Genomic DNA, 15051 nt, shown 5'->3' with positions numbered 1-15051 from the left:
GACGTGCTAAGAGCATTCCATACCAACCCAGGCCTGAGACAGTATGCCTGGTTGAATGAAGTATTTCCTGCCCACTTCACACAAAACCCTTAAGGCCTCCCTAACAGCCTCTGATCTATTAGCCATAGTAAAGTTACGAACGACCACAGGCCTATCTAACAGGGACAAGCAAAGAAAAACTACCCCTACCTACAGGACCACAGCATCAGAATGACGCAGAATCACTCAAAAACCCTAACGGCTACATTAACCCCAACCCATGCGTAAACCTAACCAATAGCTGAACCTCAAGAGCCTGGGTTGGACCGCTCGCCCGAAGCTGCCGGAGGTGGTTATCCTCCGGATGCCACCCTCAGAAGCACTCATTCTATTTATTAGTTCACGAGGCTGGGTTGTTCATCCGGGCCCTATGGCATTGTTCCTGGCGGGCTGCAGATAACAGGAGATGCTTCCAGAGCAGGATGTGCTGTCAAACACCAGGCCGAAAGCCCCAATTGTAGCCACAACCCCCTACCAGTCCACGCACCTGCTTTAGCAACCTAACATACAGCTCTAACACAGGTAGCTTGTTCTTCTTAGGGGGGCATGCCCATATAAGGTGGTAACAGCAGGAGGCGGGGCTATCTCTGCCTGCCCACAGAGTGAAGACAGACTCCACATATGAAGTCCAGGCTTCAACTGTTCATCTCTGCACCAGCATAATAAGCAGCTGACACCTGGGCCAACCCTGGGTGGACGAACGCTGAATTTCTAAATGCATGCAGCTCCTGCTCAACAGCTGGACATAATCAGTGGTTGCAGTGGGCAGCATCAGAGGGGCACGATGTGCCCATATTTTTCTAATGTAAGTTTCCCTACTTTTTGAGTAAAGAGAACCTTTCCGGGACGGTTAGTTTAGAGAGTTGAAATACATCAGCAGAAGCGTAAGGCAGGGAGTCTCGTGTGCTTTGAAAACGAAGGAGGGGCAGACAGCTAAACAAGCCTTCTTGCCATGTGCCAGCTTGCCTGATAGAAATGTAAATGTGCTCAACTGGTCAATCTGCAAATGTAAAGGGTTCTTACATGCTGTATTGGCTTTAATAGATGTAACCACTTGAAGGTATCTGATGACAGTTTTATTGCAACGCTTTGAAGTGTGTATGCTTTTAATGGACAGTAACAAAAACAGTCTGAGAATTATTAAAATCTACATTTTGGCAGCACTTTTTCTTAAACCTTTTTGTACATTTTCATCAGCCTATCTTGTAATTTGTGCAATGCAAGTTTAAAATAATGACATGTATTCCCAGTACTTTGTCACAGACTGGGATCTCGTAGCACTAAACATACACAAGTCACTATTACTTACTGCACCAACCAGGATTCAGTTCTGTGGCTCTCTAGTTACAGACCCAGGTCTCTGCAGTGCATTAAGCAACAGAGGTTTCATAATGTATGATAGTGCATTTCCCGCTGTTTAAATTAACTTGCATTTATTTGTATTTAATGTGTGCCCTTTTTAGGTCTCGCCTGACCCAGCGTATGCGCTGGTCTGGCGAGACTTATTGAGAGGGCTCCAAAAAGTGCTACCAGGCCAGTCTAGAGCTACAGTGCATGTGCGTGGGCGCGCGTGCCGCGCTTTGCCGCGATTACATTCACTTTCGCGGCCGCACGGCCGCTTGGCATAGCCAATAGGTCTCGCTTTTGGGACCTTATAAGTATTTAGTTATGCAACTGTTGCATGGCTAAACACTTATAAGGTCCCAAAGGCGAGACATATTGGCTATGCCAATGCTTGTTATAGTTACCCGAAGGTGAAAGATCGAAAAAAATTACAGAATATTTTTGTAAGCCACACCTTTGACTTCCGCCCTCAAGCTCACTCACACTGCCCACCTGCACTTCCACCACTGGACATAATGGAGCAATTAGGTGCCAAGGAGAGCCGGCCTTTGGTTAGCTAGCACCCTGGGACTGGGCAGGAAAACCTTTGGCGCCCTTGCTGATGGTAGTGAATTAAATGAGGCAGCGGGGGTCCCTTCTGTGTTCGCTGGTCAGTACGTGGATGAGCAGGGACTGGCACCTGAACACAAACATCCCGGACATCCCCCAGCTCACCTGAATCACGGATAGCTTAGCTGCCTCACACAGATGATGGTTTTGTTGATGTGTGCCAGCAGGGGTCAGAGGTTTAAAGGAGGGCAAGAAAGGGGGCTATAGAGGTGTTAAAAACATCGCTCGGCATATGATAAAGGACTAACACCACTTTAAACTGACGTATAAGACAGAAAAGAGCAGGCAAGGACAAGGCTGGAGCAAGATGAGAAGGCTGCTGCTGGTAGCATAACCTTTGTGAACACAGCTCCATGCGCCCCTCAGAAAATTGGAACCTGGGCCCAACTCGCCCATGCTAAAGGCCAGCCCTGGTGCCTAGCATGACCGTGGTGCTGCACATACTTGAGCAATGTGAATGCTGGCATTTTACTGGACAAACCAGGGCAAGATGTCTGCTGGCACTGAATGGTGCATTACATACAGGTGCAGTCTGTGGGATAGTGCTGCTGTACATACCTGAGAAATGTGTTTGTGACATTGACACTACTGTGTTACATACATCACAATGTGTCTTCTCGCATGGCATTAATGTTTCACATAAATCAGCTCTCGCGAATCCATCATGCTTTTCATAATGGTGCACTCTGGAGGATGCCGTCACAGCAGCATCTGTAGCCCAATGTATATGCATGGCAGTGGTCTGGGCTTGTATGAGGAGCCTGCATACACTGCACCTGTCCTAGTACTCTCAAGAACTGCACGGACGCCCCCAGAAGTCCACTTACAAAGTGAGCTAATACAAGGATCTGCACGGATCTTGTTGAGCACCACCGATCAACCCTGGTCTACTCACATTTTATAGAGTAATTTATCATATTTGAGTGACGGATGTGGCAGTCTGTAGAATTAAGCATTATATTACATGAGTGGGCTTAATCGTGTTTCAAATGCGAAAGATGTGCAAAGTTAAATGATGTCATGCTTTCCTGCTTCTCTGCTTGTGCACCAAGAATTGCAAATGTGACCTTCAGTATTTAACTTGCCAATAGTTTAGGGGGCCGCTTATGAGTTTGGCGGTCCACCACGGAGGCGGCGGTCTTGCTCTCGTCAGGTTATGAGGTTCCCATGGACCAGAGGCGGTGTTTCTGACAGTGGTGTCCATTTGTTGATATGTGTCTATGCAGGTGTGTTTTTATTTAATGCAATGTATACACATATGCATGACATGTGGAAAAATACCTACTACTAGTACTTTCCCATTGCTGGAATCTGGACCATATGTGCCCAGTCAGTCGATAGGTAAATAGTACAAAACGGGCTTACCTGAATTTAGGCACCAATAGGGTCATTTTCTTTGGGGTAAAGATGCTGCCGTGAAGGGGAGCCATGGAGGAAGGTATTCACGTCAGTGAATGAAGGAAGAAATGGAAATGGGTGAGTATGCACCCCAAATCCTTTGATTCTGCAGACATGATGCAGGCGGTCCCACCTACATGGTCAGCTCGTTGGAAAGGCAACTCATAATTCAGATGGCGGTGAACGTCTCTGAAGGGCTCTATGACAGCAGCTTTTTCCTGACCGCGGTCGACGAATGGCTGGCGGTGTCAGCAGTGTGTTGCCGGTCTTTCATTCAGCAAACCACGAAACTCGTAATATGGTGGTCGGACTGCCTAGTCGGTTAATCAGATGCAACGGCAGTCATGGGACCGCCAAACTCATAATCAGGCCCTTAGACTTTCCAGATGGAATAACGGACCCTGTTTAAGCCCACCTTTAGAACTGTGTCTGAGGTTTTTGTCTCTCTGGTAATTGTCTTGGTATGGAGGTATTCCATTGGATTCTTTTTCGTCAAGGGATGTATCAGGATTTTAAATTACTTATTTGCATTGCTATGAATTGTGATCTGAATTCATTATGCTTCTATGTAACTTTTACATGTCTTTTAGTGTGTACTTTGATGGTACTGTGATCCGAAATAAAGTTGACTGATGAGGATGACCTTTAGTATTCTATTAATTATACAAACTCTAGTTAGTTTTACAGTCTTGCTTCCATTGTAACATTTTCAAATGTATTTTCGGTTCATGTTGTCCCTGAAGGAGGGAAGATGCTGTTTATATTTTGAATGTGCTTTTGTTTTCTCTCATAAGGCATAATGCAGATGTATTCAGTGGCGGCTTGCTTAGGGCATGCTGCGGGCGGTGGGCGGGGGAGGGGCAGGGTGGTGAGGTAGGCATCTCGGACATAAGACGGAACGGAGGAAAGTAATAATTACTTTCCTTCGTTCCGTCTTATGTCCGAATTTCCTACCCCACCAGCCAGCCCCACCCCCCCTGCCTTACCGCATGCCCTATGCGAGCCGCCACTGGATGTATTCATTAGAAATAGAGCAAAAGTAATTTTACCATGTGATAGATTCTGTCTTACTAGTGTTTGGTAATTGTTCACACCACGCTGATCGTATGATTTCTCTGCCTAACAACATTCTTAAAAAAATCTGTATTGAGATGCAAGCCAAGTTAAGAGGCAGACCCTAATTGGTCCTTTCTGTTGATTCTGCCGAAGAGGTTCTTCATCCCCTTAGAAAGCAGACTTCATGTTAGTCTGCTACTGATCTGTACTTAGAATATGTTTGATCATTCTTTTCTTCTGCTGAAGTGATCAGTCCTTTGGACACAAAAATGCTCTTTTACTTATAATTTACTTGGTGCTAGACCATAAACGGTACCTGATTATAGACTAGTTGGGGATAAGTGTCAACTGCCAATGTTGATTTAGATGTAATTGCATTTTGAGTATTTGGATTTGAATTGACTAACCATATATATTTTGCCTTCTGCAACGATTCTTACATTTAATAAACCCTCATAGTTTGTACTTTGAATCTTGTCTCACATGGATTTTCCTGTGTATATTTTCCTACGTGATTTCTCTGGGTATACATGAAATATTGTGTTTGTGCTTAGGGATTTTACGACAGTTGGATGGCATAGCCACTGTAGGGTTTTGACAGATGCCAGGCATTTGCCAACCTCTAGATTCCTCCCAAAATCTGGTATGGGGCAAAATAAGAAAAGGGCAGATTTCATGTTAAAACTCTATTCGGGTTGCCATCGACCTTCTGGTGTTCAGAACTCAACTCTGGAAGATGTGGGTTCTCCACAGTAATTCTGTTACTTCAGCAATGCTGATTGGCCACACTTTCAACTAATCAGAATAAAGCCATGAGTTAGGTGATTTCTAATTAGTCGCCTACAGCCAATCAGAAGACACACGGGAACTTCTGACATGTGAGCAAGCGTGTACATTTTCAATGGTTCATATACCGCTCTTACATTACAGAGTGCCGTTTGCCTTCTTTTTTAATTTGGATGAGGAAGTTGCTGAAATGGTAGCATCTTTGAATCTGTGCACCAAAGACTAAGAAAGGAGATTATACCCAGCCCTAAATATAACACTATTGTAGATTCCAGAGGAGTTCTGTGACTATGTAGAGGAATGATGCTGAAGGCCTGGTTCTTTCAAAGATGATTTGCAATATACTATATGTAATGGTGTATCTTATTCCTTATAACACAAGATCACTTTGCCACTCGTACATCGCTGTTCCCTTCTGATGGAGGAGGTGTCTTGGTTACACAATATAAAAGAGTAATACTTTAAAACATACCGATTTGTAACTTGTAATTTACACCTTCAAAAACAGATTAGTGGTTTAGAATATCAGGTAATGTCCAGATAGATGCTGTGTCCCTCCGGTGAAATTCAGCAGTGCACTAAATAAACATACCTCAGTACATGCCTTATCACCACCTCATGGCTGCATCTGTAGGAAAGCAATGAGTGCCCGTGAGCTGCCTTCCCGATAACTGTGGGGTGATTGCAGCTGGTTTTCTGCCCAGGAAGCTGCATCTCACATGGGTGGCCCTGGTAGTTGGCATTGTCACTCTACAACTCTACTTTACCACATGATCACAGACGCATTGTGATGTCATTTCCTTATTACACGTGAGCAGTATGTATATTAGACAGAGACATTTATACAGTTATTGAATGTTCCTCTGTATTATACCACTATTATACACAGGATTCCTGCCTCTAATTTCATCATAGCTGGCGACTTGTGACACACCCAATCGCCGATTATAAAGAATTTACGTCAGAACTCAACTATTATAACTTATTACAGTTCTGACGTCACAATGCCTGCTGCCAGAGCTAGCAACAGAGAAGAAAGGCATTTGAGGTCACGGAGCTGGATTAACACAGGAACAATTCGTGTTTTTTTTTTTTTTTATCTTTTTATTAAACAAAAAAGGACAACACAACAAAAGAAAAACAACAACATAAAACAAAGCAATCGTCAGAGAGGGTACATCACTGAAAATAAGAGCTGCAACAGAGTGACCAAAAATAATTAAAAGAGACCATAGCAATGACATACAAACAAAACGCAGTCTGCGCCTTTTAAAGGGCTTCTCCATATACATTATCTGGAGCACCATCTGCAAAAGAGGTACATAAAAGTCCTCTGTGTTCGTTCCATAGGCCCCACACTCTAGTCCATTTGCCCGGACAGCCCCTCCCTTCATATATCACCCTCTCCGCTTGCATGCACCAATCTATATCCGCTGCCCAGTCCGTTCTACTGGGCACAACATCTCCTTTCCACGTTCTAGCAATATTGCTCTTTGCTACAATACAGCCCAGCAAGCCCCATATTTGCTCGGCACGATTCAAATCTGTGGCATCCCAGATATTTAAGAGACACGACCTGGGGGTGGGGTCTATTGGTTTCTGGCATATGTGGGACATAAGGGACACAATCTCAATCCAATAGTGTTGGAGGATCGGACATTCCCACCATTGATGTATAAAAGTACCCACCGCACCACATTTACGGGGACAAAGCGGGGAGGGCAGAAATCCCATCTTGACCAGAGCTGTGGAAGTATAATAAGCTCTGTGTAGCAATTTTAGTTGGATAAGCTTAAACCGGGACCTGATGGCCACCTCCTTGGGAGAGGCCAGGGCTTCCCTCCAGTCCTCATCCAGCATGTCCCCCAAGTCGTCTACCCATTTCATACAGATTTTATCAAGTGGTTCTGGAAGATTGTTAATTATCTTGCGATACGTCAGGGAAATCGCCTTATCTGGCAAGTAGTCGTCTAGGAGCCTATCTTCTAAGGGCGATGAGGCTGGGAGGTCCAAGCCCCTAGGAATGGCCTTGGTGAGTGCACTACGTACTTGTAGATAGCGAAAGGTTTCCCCCTCATGGAGCGGATATTTGGCCTGTAGCTCAGCGAATGGGACCACCCTGCCCTTCACCCACATGTCTCAGACTTCAGAGAGGCCAATCAGGTCCCATTTATCAAAACCGGGCTGATATGACAACATCCCCAAGTGACAGGATTGCAGCAATGGGGTAACCCGTGTGATCCTGCCCTTCCATCCCAACGCGGTTGTAGCTGCCTGCCAGATTGAAACTGTGGTGCAGGTGGGTGGGAACTAAGGTACGTTTCGGCCCGCCGTAAAGTGCCCTCAGATAGTTATCCCCTGCCATATTAAATCGATCCATTCTATACGCTGGGTCCTCAATAGGGCTGTGCACTCAGTGATTAAGGACCATCAACTGAGAGGCCCAATAATACATTTTGAGTGCAGGAAGCGCAATACCACCGTCAGTTTGCCGAACTTGATCAGGGGAGTGCCACCATTCCATAACAAGAAACGGACCTCACAATCAATGGTTGAGAAATATTGTGGTGAGACTGGGTAGGGTGTGTTTTGTAAGACATATAAAAAACGAGGGAGGGCCATCATTTTTAAAAAGGGCAGCCCTTCCAAGTAAGGTGAGAGGCAACCCCTTCCAATGCTGCACATCCGCACAAAAGCGGTGTAAAGGTGGAAGAAGATTCCTTTTGTGAAAGGAATCCTGATCCTTTGTAACGTATATACCCAAATAACGGAAGCCCTCCGTGACTATACCGTCCGTACACTCTCAGGGGAGACGTGGAGGAGTCCCACTAAGAACATAAATTAGAGATTTGTCCCAGTTAATAACATAACCTCAATACTTCCGGAAAAGGGCCAGGATATGGAGAACTGAATGCAATGAGGACCAGGGTTTGGCTAAATACAAAAGAATATCATTGGCATAGAGGGATATTCTGTCTGACCAATCCGGAGCCCAATTTAACCCACGAATAGATGGATCACCTCGAATCCACACCGCTAACGGCTCCAGTGCCAACGCGAAAAGCAGTGGTGAAAGGGGGCAGCCCTGCCTCGTTCCCTTCCCTAATTCAAAAGCCGCCGATCTGCCACCATCAACTGTAACGCGTGCCAAAGGTTTTGTATACAATAAACGTATCCAGGCCAAAAACCGTGGGCCAAAGCCGTACCTCTCCAGGGCGGCAAATAAAAACGGCCCTTCCATCATATCAAATGCCATTTTAGCATCTAAGGACACAATTATTGCGTCCTCTTGTGTGATGGAGGCCCTACCCAGCACCCCGTAGAGGCGACGGAGATTGAGAGCCGTGTTTTTTGTCGGCATAAAGCCGGATTGGTCCGGGTGGATCACATTATGTAAATGGGGCGACAGATGGAGGACCAAGAGCTTAGCTAGGATTTTGACCTCCGGGTCAAGAAGGGAGATCGGTCGGTAAGAGCCGCACTGGTCCCGGGGTTTCCCCTCTTTATGAATAACTACAATATTCACCAGGCACTGTGTCTCGGGTAGACCCCCCCCCCGCTCTACATTTTCATTATACATTCGCAGGAGATATGGAGCTATAACCAATTGGAAGTCCACTGGGACCCGTGGCCTTCCCAGAGCACAACGCCCCTATTGCTTTAGACACCTCCTCTGAGTCAAGAGGTGCATCCAGATCAATCACATCTTAGGGGTCCAGGCATGGCAGAGGGAGGGTGGAAAGCAGGTCCGCGGCCTCCTCCTGAGTTGAAGTGGATGTGGCAGAGGGAGGGTGGAAAGCAGGTCCGCGGCCTCCTTCTGAGTTGAAGTGGATGTGGGGACATAGAGACATTCAAAGTATGCAGCAAAAATCTCCGCAATTCCGCCCTGGTCCCTACGTCTCTCACCATCCGGAGCAGTCACCTCAGCAATCCAACGATTGGCCGCCTCTCGCCTATCCAACCACGCCAGTAGCTTACTGGCTTTATCTCCTATCTCGTAAACACTATATTGAGTAGCGCGATAATGCGGCCGGGCTGCCTCACTTTCAATGGCATGATATTCCTTCTGCTTCACTGCCAGCCTATGAGAGGTGTCGGGAGAGGCAGAGGCGATAAGATCACATTCGAGATTAGCCACCTCCAATTCAATATCCTCTAGCCGTTTACGTTGTTCCTTACGATGGCCCGCCACAGCTGCCACCCCGCACCCACGTATCACCGTTTTGTACGCCTCCCACAATGTTACATTGGAGTCGACGGAGCCATCATTTTCTGCAAAATAATCGGACATGGCCTTTATCAACTTATCTCGTATGGCTGGGACTCGGAGATACCATGCGTCAAGGGCCATCTCCCGAGGGGAGCAGCGTGGAGCCCCACCATAATGTGCTAGGATTGGGGAATGGTCGGAAATACCCCTCGGTAAGAAGGAAATGTCACCAAACATCGAAAGTTGAGAGGCCTGGCAAAAGAGATAATCAATGCGGGATAGACTCCCATGGACCCCAGAAAGGAAGGTGTACTGTCGATCTAAAGGATGAAGAGTGCGCCACACATCAATCAATCCAAGGGCCTCTAAAAAGTCCGACACCAATTTCCCCTGTAATTCAGGACGTCAGGATGGCAAACGGTCTACTTCTCCGGCAATAGCGGCGTTACAATCACCCCCCAATAGAAGGTCACCCTCGGGCAAAATCAGTAGGTGCGCACCCAAAGCGGTCAGTGTGGAAGGTAAAGTTCTTCCAGATGATAAAGGCCCGGGGGGAGAACCAGGGCCAGCAGAACCAGTCATCGAAGCTGTCCCTCAACTTCCCTCCGGTTATCCGGCCGCCAGGGAAACAGTGCTGCGTGTGCGTACTCCGGCCCCAGCACTGAGATAGAAGTGTAGAAGGCTCGTACCACTCACTGGCAGTCCGGGGCATCTCTCAGCAGCTCCCGGTGCAGGAAAGTGCGCCCAGACCGCGCCTCCCGTCCACAGCGCGATCCGGCAACTGCAGGCGTTTTCCGGGGCCGCTGACTTTCAGCGCGTTCCCGGTCCGTGCCGCAGGCCGCATGACGTCTCTGCCACGTCTCGCGGCGGCAGAATGGATTTTACGCTAGCGGTGGCGTTCGGTCACCAATTCGCCTCGGGGAGGGCTCAAGACACTCAGCAGCTCAGGGTAGACCCTTGACCTCGATAAGTATGGGCATCAGGATCAGTGTAACAGATTTATACGGGGAATTAGCCGGTGGTCGACCGGAGCTCTACCCTAGAGTGGCCATCCTGGTCGTCGGCTAGCCACGCCCGTGTCTTTATTTTCTTCTCTGTTTTTCTGTAGAGTGACAAGTCGAAAGGAGATATTTACAGGCAGCATGTTTATTTTTTGCAGTCCTGAGGTAATTATAGAAAAGCTGTAATATTTCTGCATATTTCTACACTTTATGAAACATTGCGTATTTAAAAAAATAGCATATTAAACTGATTTTAATATTTTTTGCAACAAATATATAACAGCTTTTTTAATGTGTTTAAGTTTGCACTAGAGGTTCGATTTCATTTTCATGTTTGCAAACAAGCTCTCTCTTTCATATGAAAGAGCTACGCAGCAGGGATTTAAGTGGTTTATTGTAGAGGTGATGGTGTGACCATGTATTATGAGGAATAACGTACCCCCTGCCATACATGATAAGAATATTGCAAGTCACCTCAGAGTTCGCTAACCTTATAAAAGTACCCAGCCTTCAGCCTCGTTCCTCTATATGGGCACGGACCTCCTCGGTGACTTGCAATATCCTTATAATGTATGGCAGGGGGTACTTTATCCCATGTATATCAGCACTCCTATTGTAACATCTAACATTTAAGTGCAAAAAGCTTCTCAGGTACAAAAAGCTTCTCAGGTGGTGGCACTATGCGTACTGTAAAAAAATCAATCATACTACAGGGGTCAATAAGCCTGTGAAACAAAGTCCTAAGAGAAATGTATTACTGTTAGTGGTAGCTGCACTTCGACGCTCATCTTCATCTGTCTACATGCGTGTTCAGCCAGCAGCACCGCATCTGGCCCATCTGATGAGAAGAAGAACACGAGCTATGAGGTGAGAGGCAGGCAGAGTATCTTTAAAGCCTGTCAACCGTCTGCTAATAATGAGACCTTCTATCATTGTAATGCCAGAGTTTAAAGAGATTGGAAAGGGCCTGGGAGCAAGGAGAATGCATCTTCCAGATGTGCTGTCTTCCGAGTACAGAGCGGTGTTGGAACGCACCTGTGAGCACAAACTATAGGCTCCATCAAGGTGTGCGCATCCTTTTATTAGCCCAGGACTCCGCACCTGTAAGAGAATGAGCGACGTCTGATTGGAAAGGCTGCTCAACCTTGAAATCTCCATTTAAATGCATTGAACTGACAGAGTATTTTGGGGACGAACAGCAGGAAATTGGCCCTCCGAGGTCCACAAAGTAGGATACAATTGAGGGCTGACCTTGAAAAGGGCGAAATCACCCAATGCCCATAACAAATACGAATGCTTGGATGCCTCGGGTACATTCGGCCTGAGACAGATGTTTGCTTTTGTCAGCTCTGCAATCAATACAATATTCCAAAGTCTTGCATAGAGTAAATCTGGACTTATAACTGTATATCATTCGATCACTGCTTTCAAATCTGAACTAACATTCTTCTTTTTTGATCTAATTCTCCCCTCAAACATACACTAATTGCATCTTTTGCTTCCTGCCAGTCCTACCTCTAACCCTAAATCTCCATTGTGGGCTTCCTGCCTCCTTCTGCAGCTCATTGCCATAGAAGCTGCTGATCACAGACCAGCGACCTTGTATGACCTTGTATGACCTTGCACATGATGAACAGAGTCCTCCACCCGGGCTACCATTAGCTTCTTTACCTGTGCTTTCTTTAAATCCGGTCAATCCTACGGATTAATTCATTTCTGCACTTTTACACCTGTGCTTCTGTTTCTCCTGTGTCGATGTAAAGCACTCTGACCCCCTTCAGTCTGTAGGCGCTATACACATTATACATTCCCAGTCTTTCGTAGGCTGTGCATAAATCCAGGTTTTTCCAAGCTCAATTTCCACTCATTATTCGCCACTGCAAACTGTGCAATTCTAGAATCGCGTATTAAAACCTCCTGCAGTAATACTTCAACTATATAGTAACGGTATTTCCACCAGGCGGTTTTACCACGCGACTATTCCGACCAAGTTAGAATAACCCTGAGAGGATGTGGCGCTGTGGCCAGAGCTGCTGACTCGGTAGCTGAGGACCTCTGCATAACATCCTGTGTGGGCAAATCACTTCAATCTCCCCGTGCCCATGGACAGCGCCTGGATACCCTCACGGGTGATAAGTCGTGCTCTATAAATCTACAAACCAATATCTCTCTACTCAGGGAGTGTTATATTTAAAATGTCAGTCAGCTGTTTGCAGGAATGGCATTCTTGTGCCGCCTGACATGCTGGTGGATGCATAAAGAGTTAATAACCTCCACAGGCAGAACACTAAGTGAAAAATAAGATTTTGAACCGGCACGCGATACCCAGTCTATAAATGAGTTGTTGTCTTGAATTATCTGGTCCCATAGCCCAAGTCGATGATATTGATGAAGCGCGTCAGTACCGCTTAATTTATCATTGAGGCCTAATAAGTCACTCCCTGGCTGGAAGCTGCTGTTTGTATCATCAGTTTCAGAAGAAGCAGGAAATCCTCCACTGGGCAAATGGATATCGACCAGGGCTGTGCTGCCAGCCCGCAACATCTTGGGAGGACGAGCACGCTTACGCGACCGCTGCTGGAGGTATTAATGGAGCTTCTTGCCTATGTTGGAGCCAGGCAAGGTTCCTAGTGGCAAAGCAAGGAGTGAATATCAACCGAAGGGACAGTCAGTCAGTGTTACTGTTCAATGGCCAGCGTAAAAAGAAGATCCTGATTAGACATCCAGGTGACTTTACCATGAAATTATAAAATAGGCAGCATGTCAAAATTCATTAAATTCAGGCTTTGGTCACACATGGTGCTCACATTTGTAATCTCGGACAGAGAGGCAGTGGGGAAGATGTATGTGGCTAAAAGGGGTGGCAACCTGTGGGGATGGAGACACCAAAGAGATATGGGGCTCACTCTAAATCCCAATACGCCAGAGAAGGTGCTGCTGCTCTCAAGGGAACAGTTACCAAATGACGAGTGTTCACAGTTTCTTAAGGTTTTTCAAAGACAAACTGAGGTTGTTGAAAAACTTGGAGCACAAAATCATTTAAAAAATGATGCAGTACAATTTGTAAGTAGGGCAAGGAAGGTGGCTCACTTGATGATGGAATCCTTGGAACGGGAGTTGAAGAAGTGATAGGAATCTGGAGTGATCGAGGAGTTTGAATTTTCGGAATGGTTGTCCCTAGTGGTTTTCACCCCAAAAGATGGTGGAAGAAGGTTAGAATGTGTGTGGACTTACGCGGCTTGAAAAAGCACATTTGGGTAGATAGGCAACCCTCGCGGAACATTTCTGAAACTTTTGCAGTAATGAAGGATGCGAAGTTATTTAGTGTCATGGATTAGTCTTCTGCTTACCACCAGGTATTACTGCATCCTGATTCTCTGCACCTGACGTCATTCATTAACTCACCTGGGTGCCTACATGTTTATTCGCATGTCATTCGTGTTAGCCTCAGCAACTGCTTGTTTTCAGAGATATGAAAAAGGTGTTGGAGGGTCTGCGTAAAGTGTTTTTCCAAAACGACATCCTAGTTTATGGCAAGGACCAGCAAGAGCATGAAGATTGGTTGTGGCAGGTGTTGAACCAGTTTCAAGAGAATGTATGTCATTACATCACATACCAATACCATTGCCATTACAAGGCCGGTATTACTACGCAATGTCAATGACAAAACACTACACTAAACAAACACTACAACACTACCCTAAACACTAAAACACTACACACACACTACAACACTACCCTAAACCACTAAACTACAACACTACACTAAACCCTAAACCACTACACAAACACTACAACACTACACCTAGCACGACCCCCTACACTACCCAAACACCACAACACTACCCTAAACCCTAAAACACTACGACACTACAACACTACCCTAAACCAGTACCCACACTACTCCCACCCCAAGCACAATCACCCTTAGCTCTCTTTCCTCGTGGTTCCTCTCCAGCGTCGCAGTCTCTGCTTCTGGTTCCTGCTTCACGTCGCGGGGTGGTGCACGTCGTTGTGAGGAAACGGAAGAGCCTCCGTTTCCTCACAACGAGGTGGATCGGCATTACATCGCATGCGTTGTAACAGCGCATGCGATGTAAAAATTACGCTTACGATGTAATGGCATTGTGGGGAAACAGCCGCGTTGTAATGGTTGTTTCCTGTTTCAAGAGGCGGGGTTGGTGATGAAAAAGAAGAAATGCATGTTCCGTGTGACTTCAGTGACATACCTGGGACATATAATCTTGGGGAAGGAATGAGTCTGAAGTTAAATTTAGCGGAAAGTATTGTGAGGACACCTACACCTGAAAACAAAGATTAAATACGTTCTTTCTTGGGGTTGGCTGAATTTTTTTTCCAAGTTTATTCCTAACTTTGTCAGTGTATGCTTGCCTTTGAGGTTGCTGTTGAAGAAAAACTCAAAATTTGAGTGGTCCGAGGAGTGTACAGTTGTGTTTTCAGGTATCAAGGACATTACTGGGAAGATACCTACCTTGGGACATTTTGATGCCTGAAAGAAGACAGCTCTATGAACAGCATGCGTGGGTTGAATGCTGTCTTATCTCCGGTGGTGGATGGAGAATCAAAGGGCGTGGCTTTTGCTTCTCG

This window comes from Triturus cristatus, chromosome 2_1 (genome assembly GCF_964204655.1).
Source record: "Triturus cristatus chromosome 2_1, aTriCri1.1, whole genome shotgun sequence".
Taxonomy (NCBI): domain Eukaryota; kingdom Metazoa; phylum Chordata; class Amphibia; order Caudata; family Salamandridae; genus Triturus; species Triturus cristatus.
The sequence above is the reverse complement of the archived record's forward strand: the minus strand, read 5'-3'. Positions refer to the sequence as shown.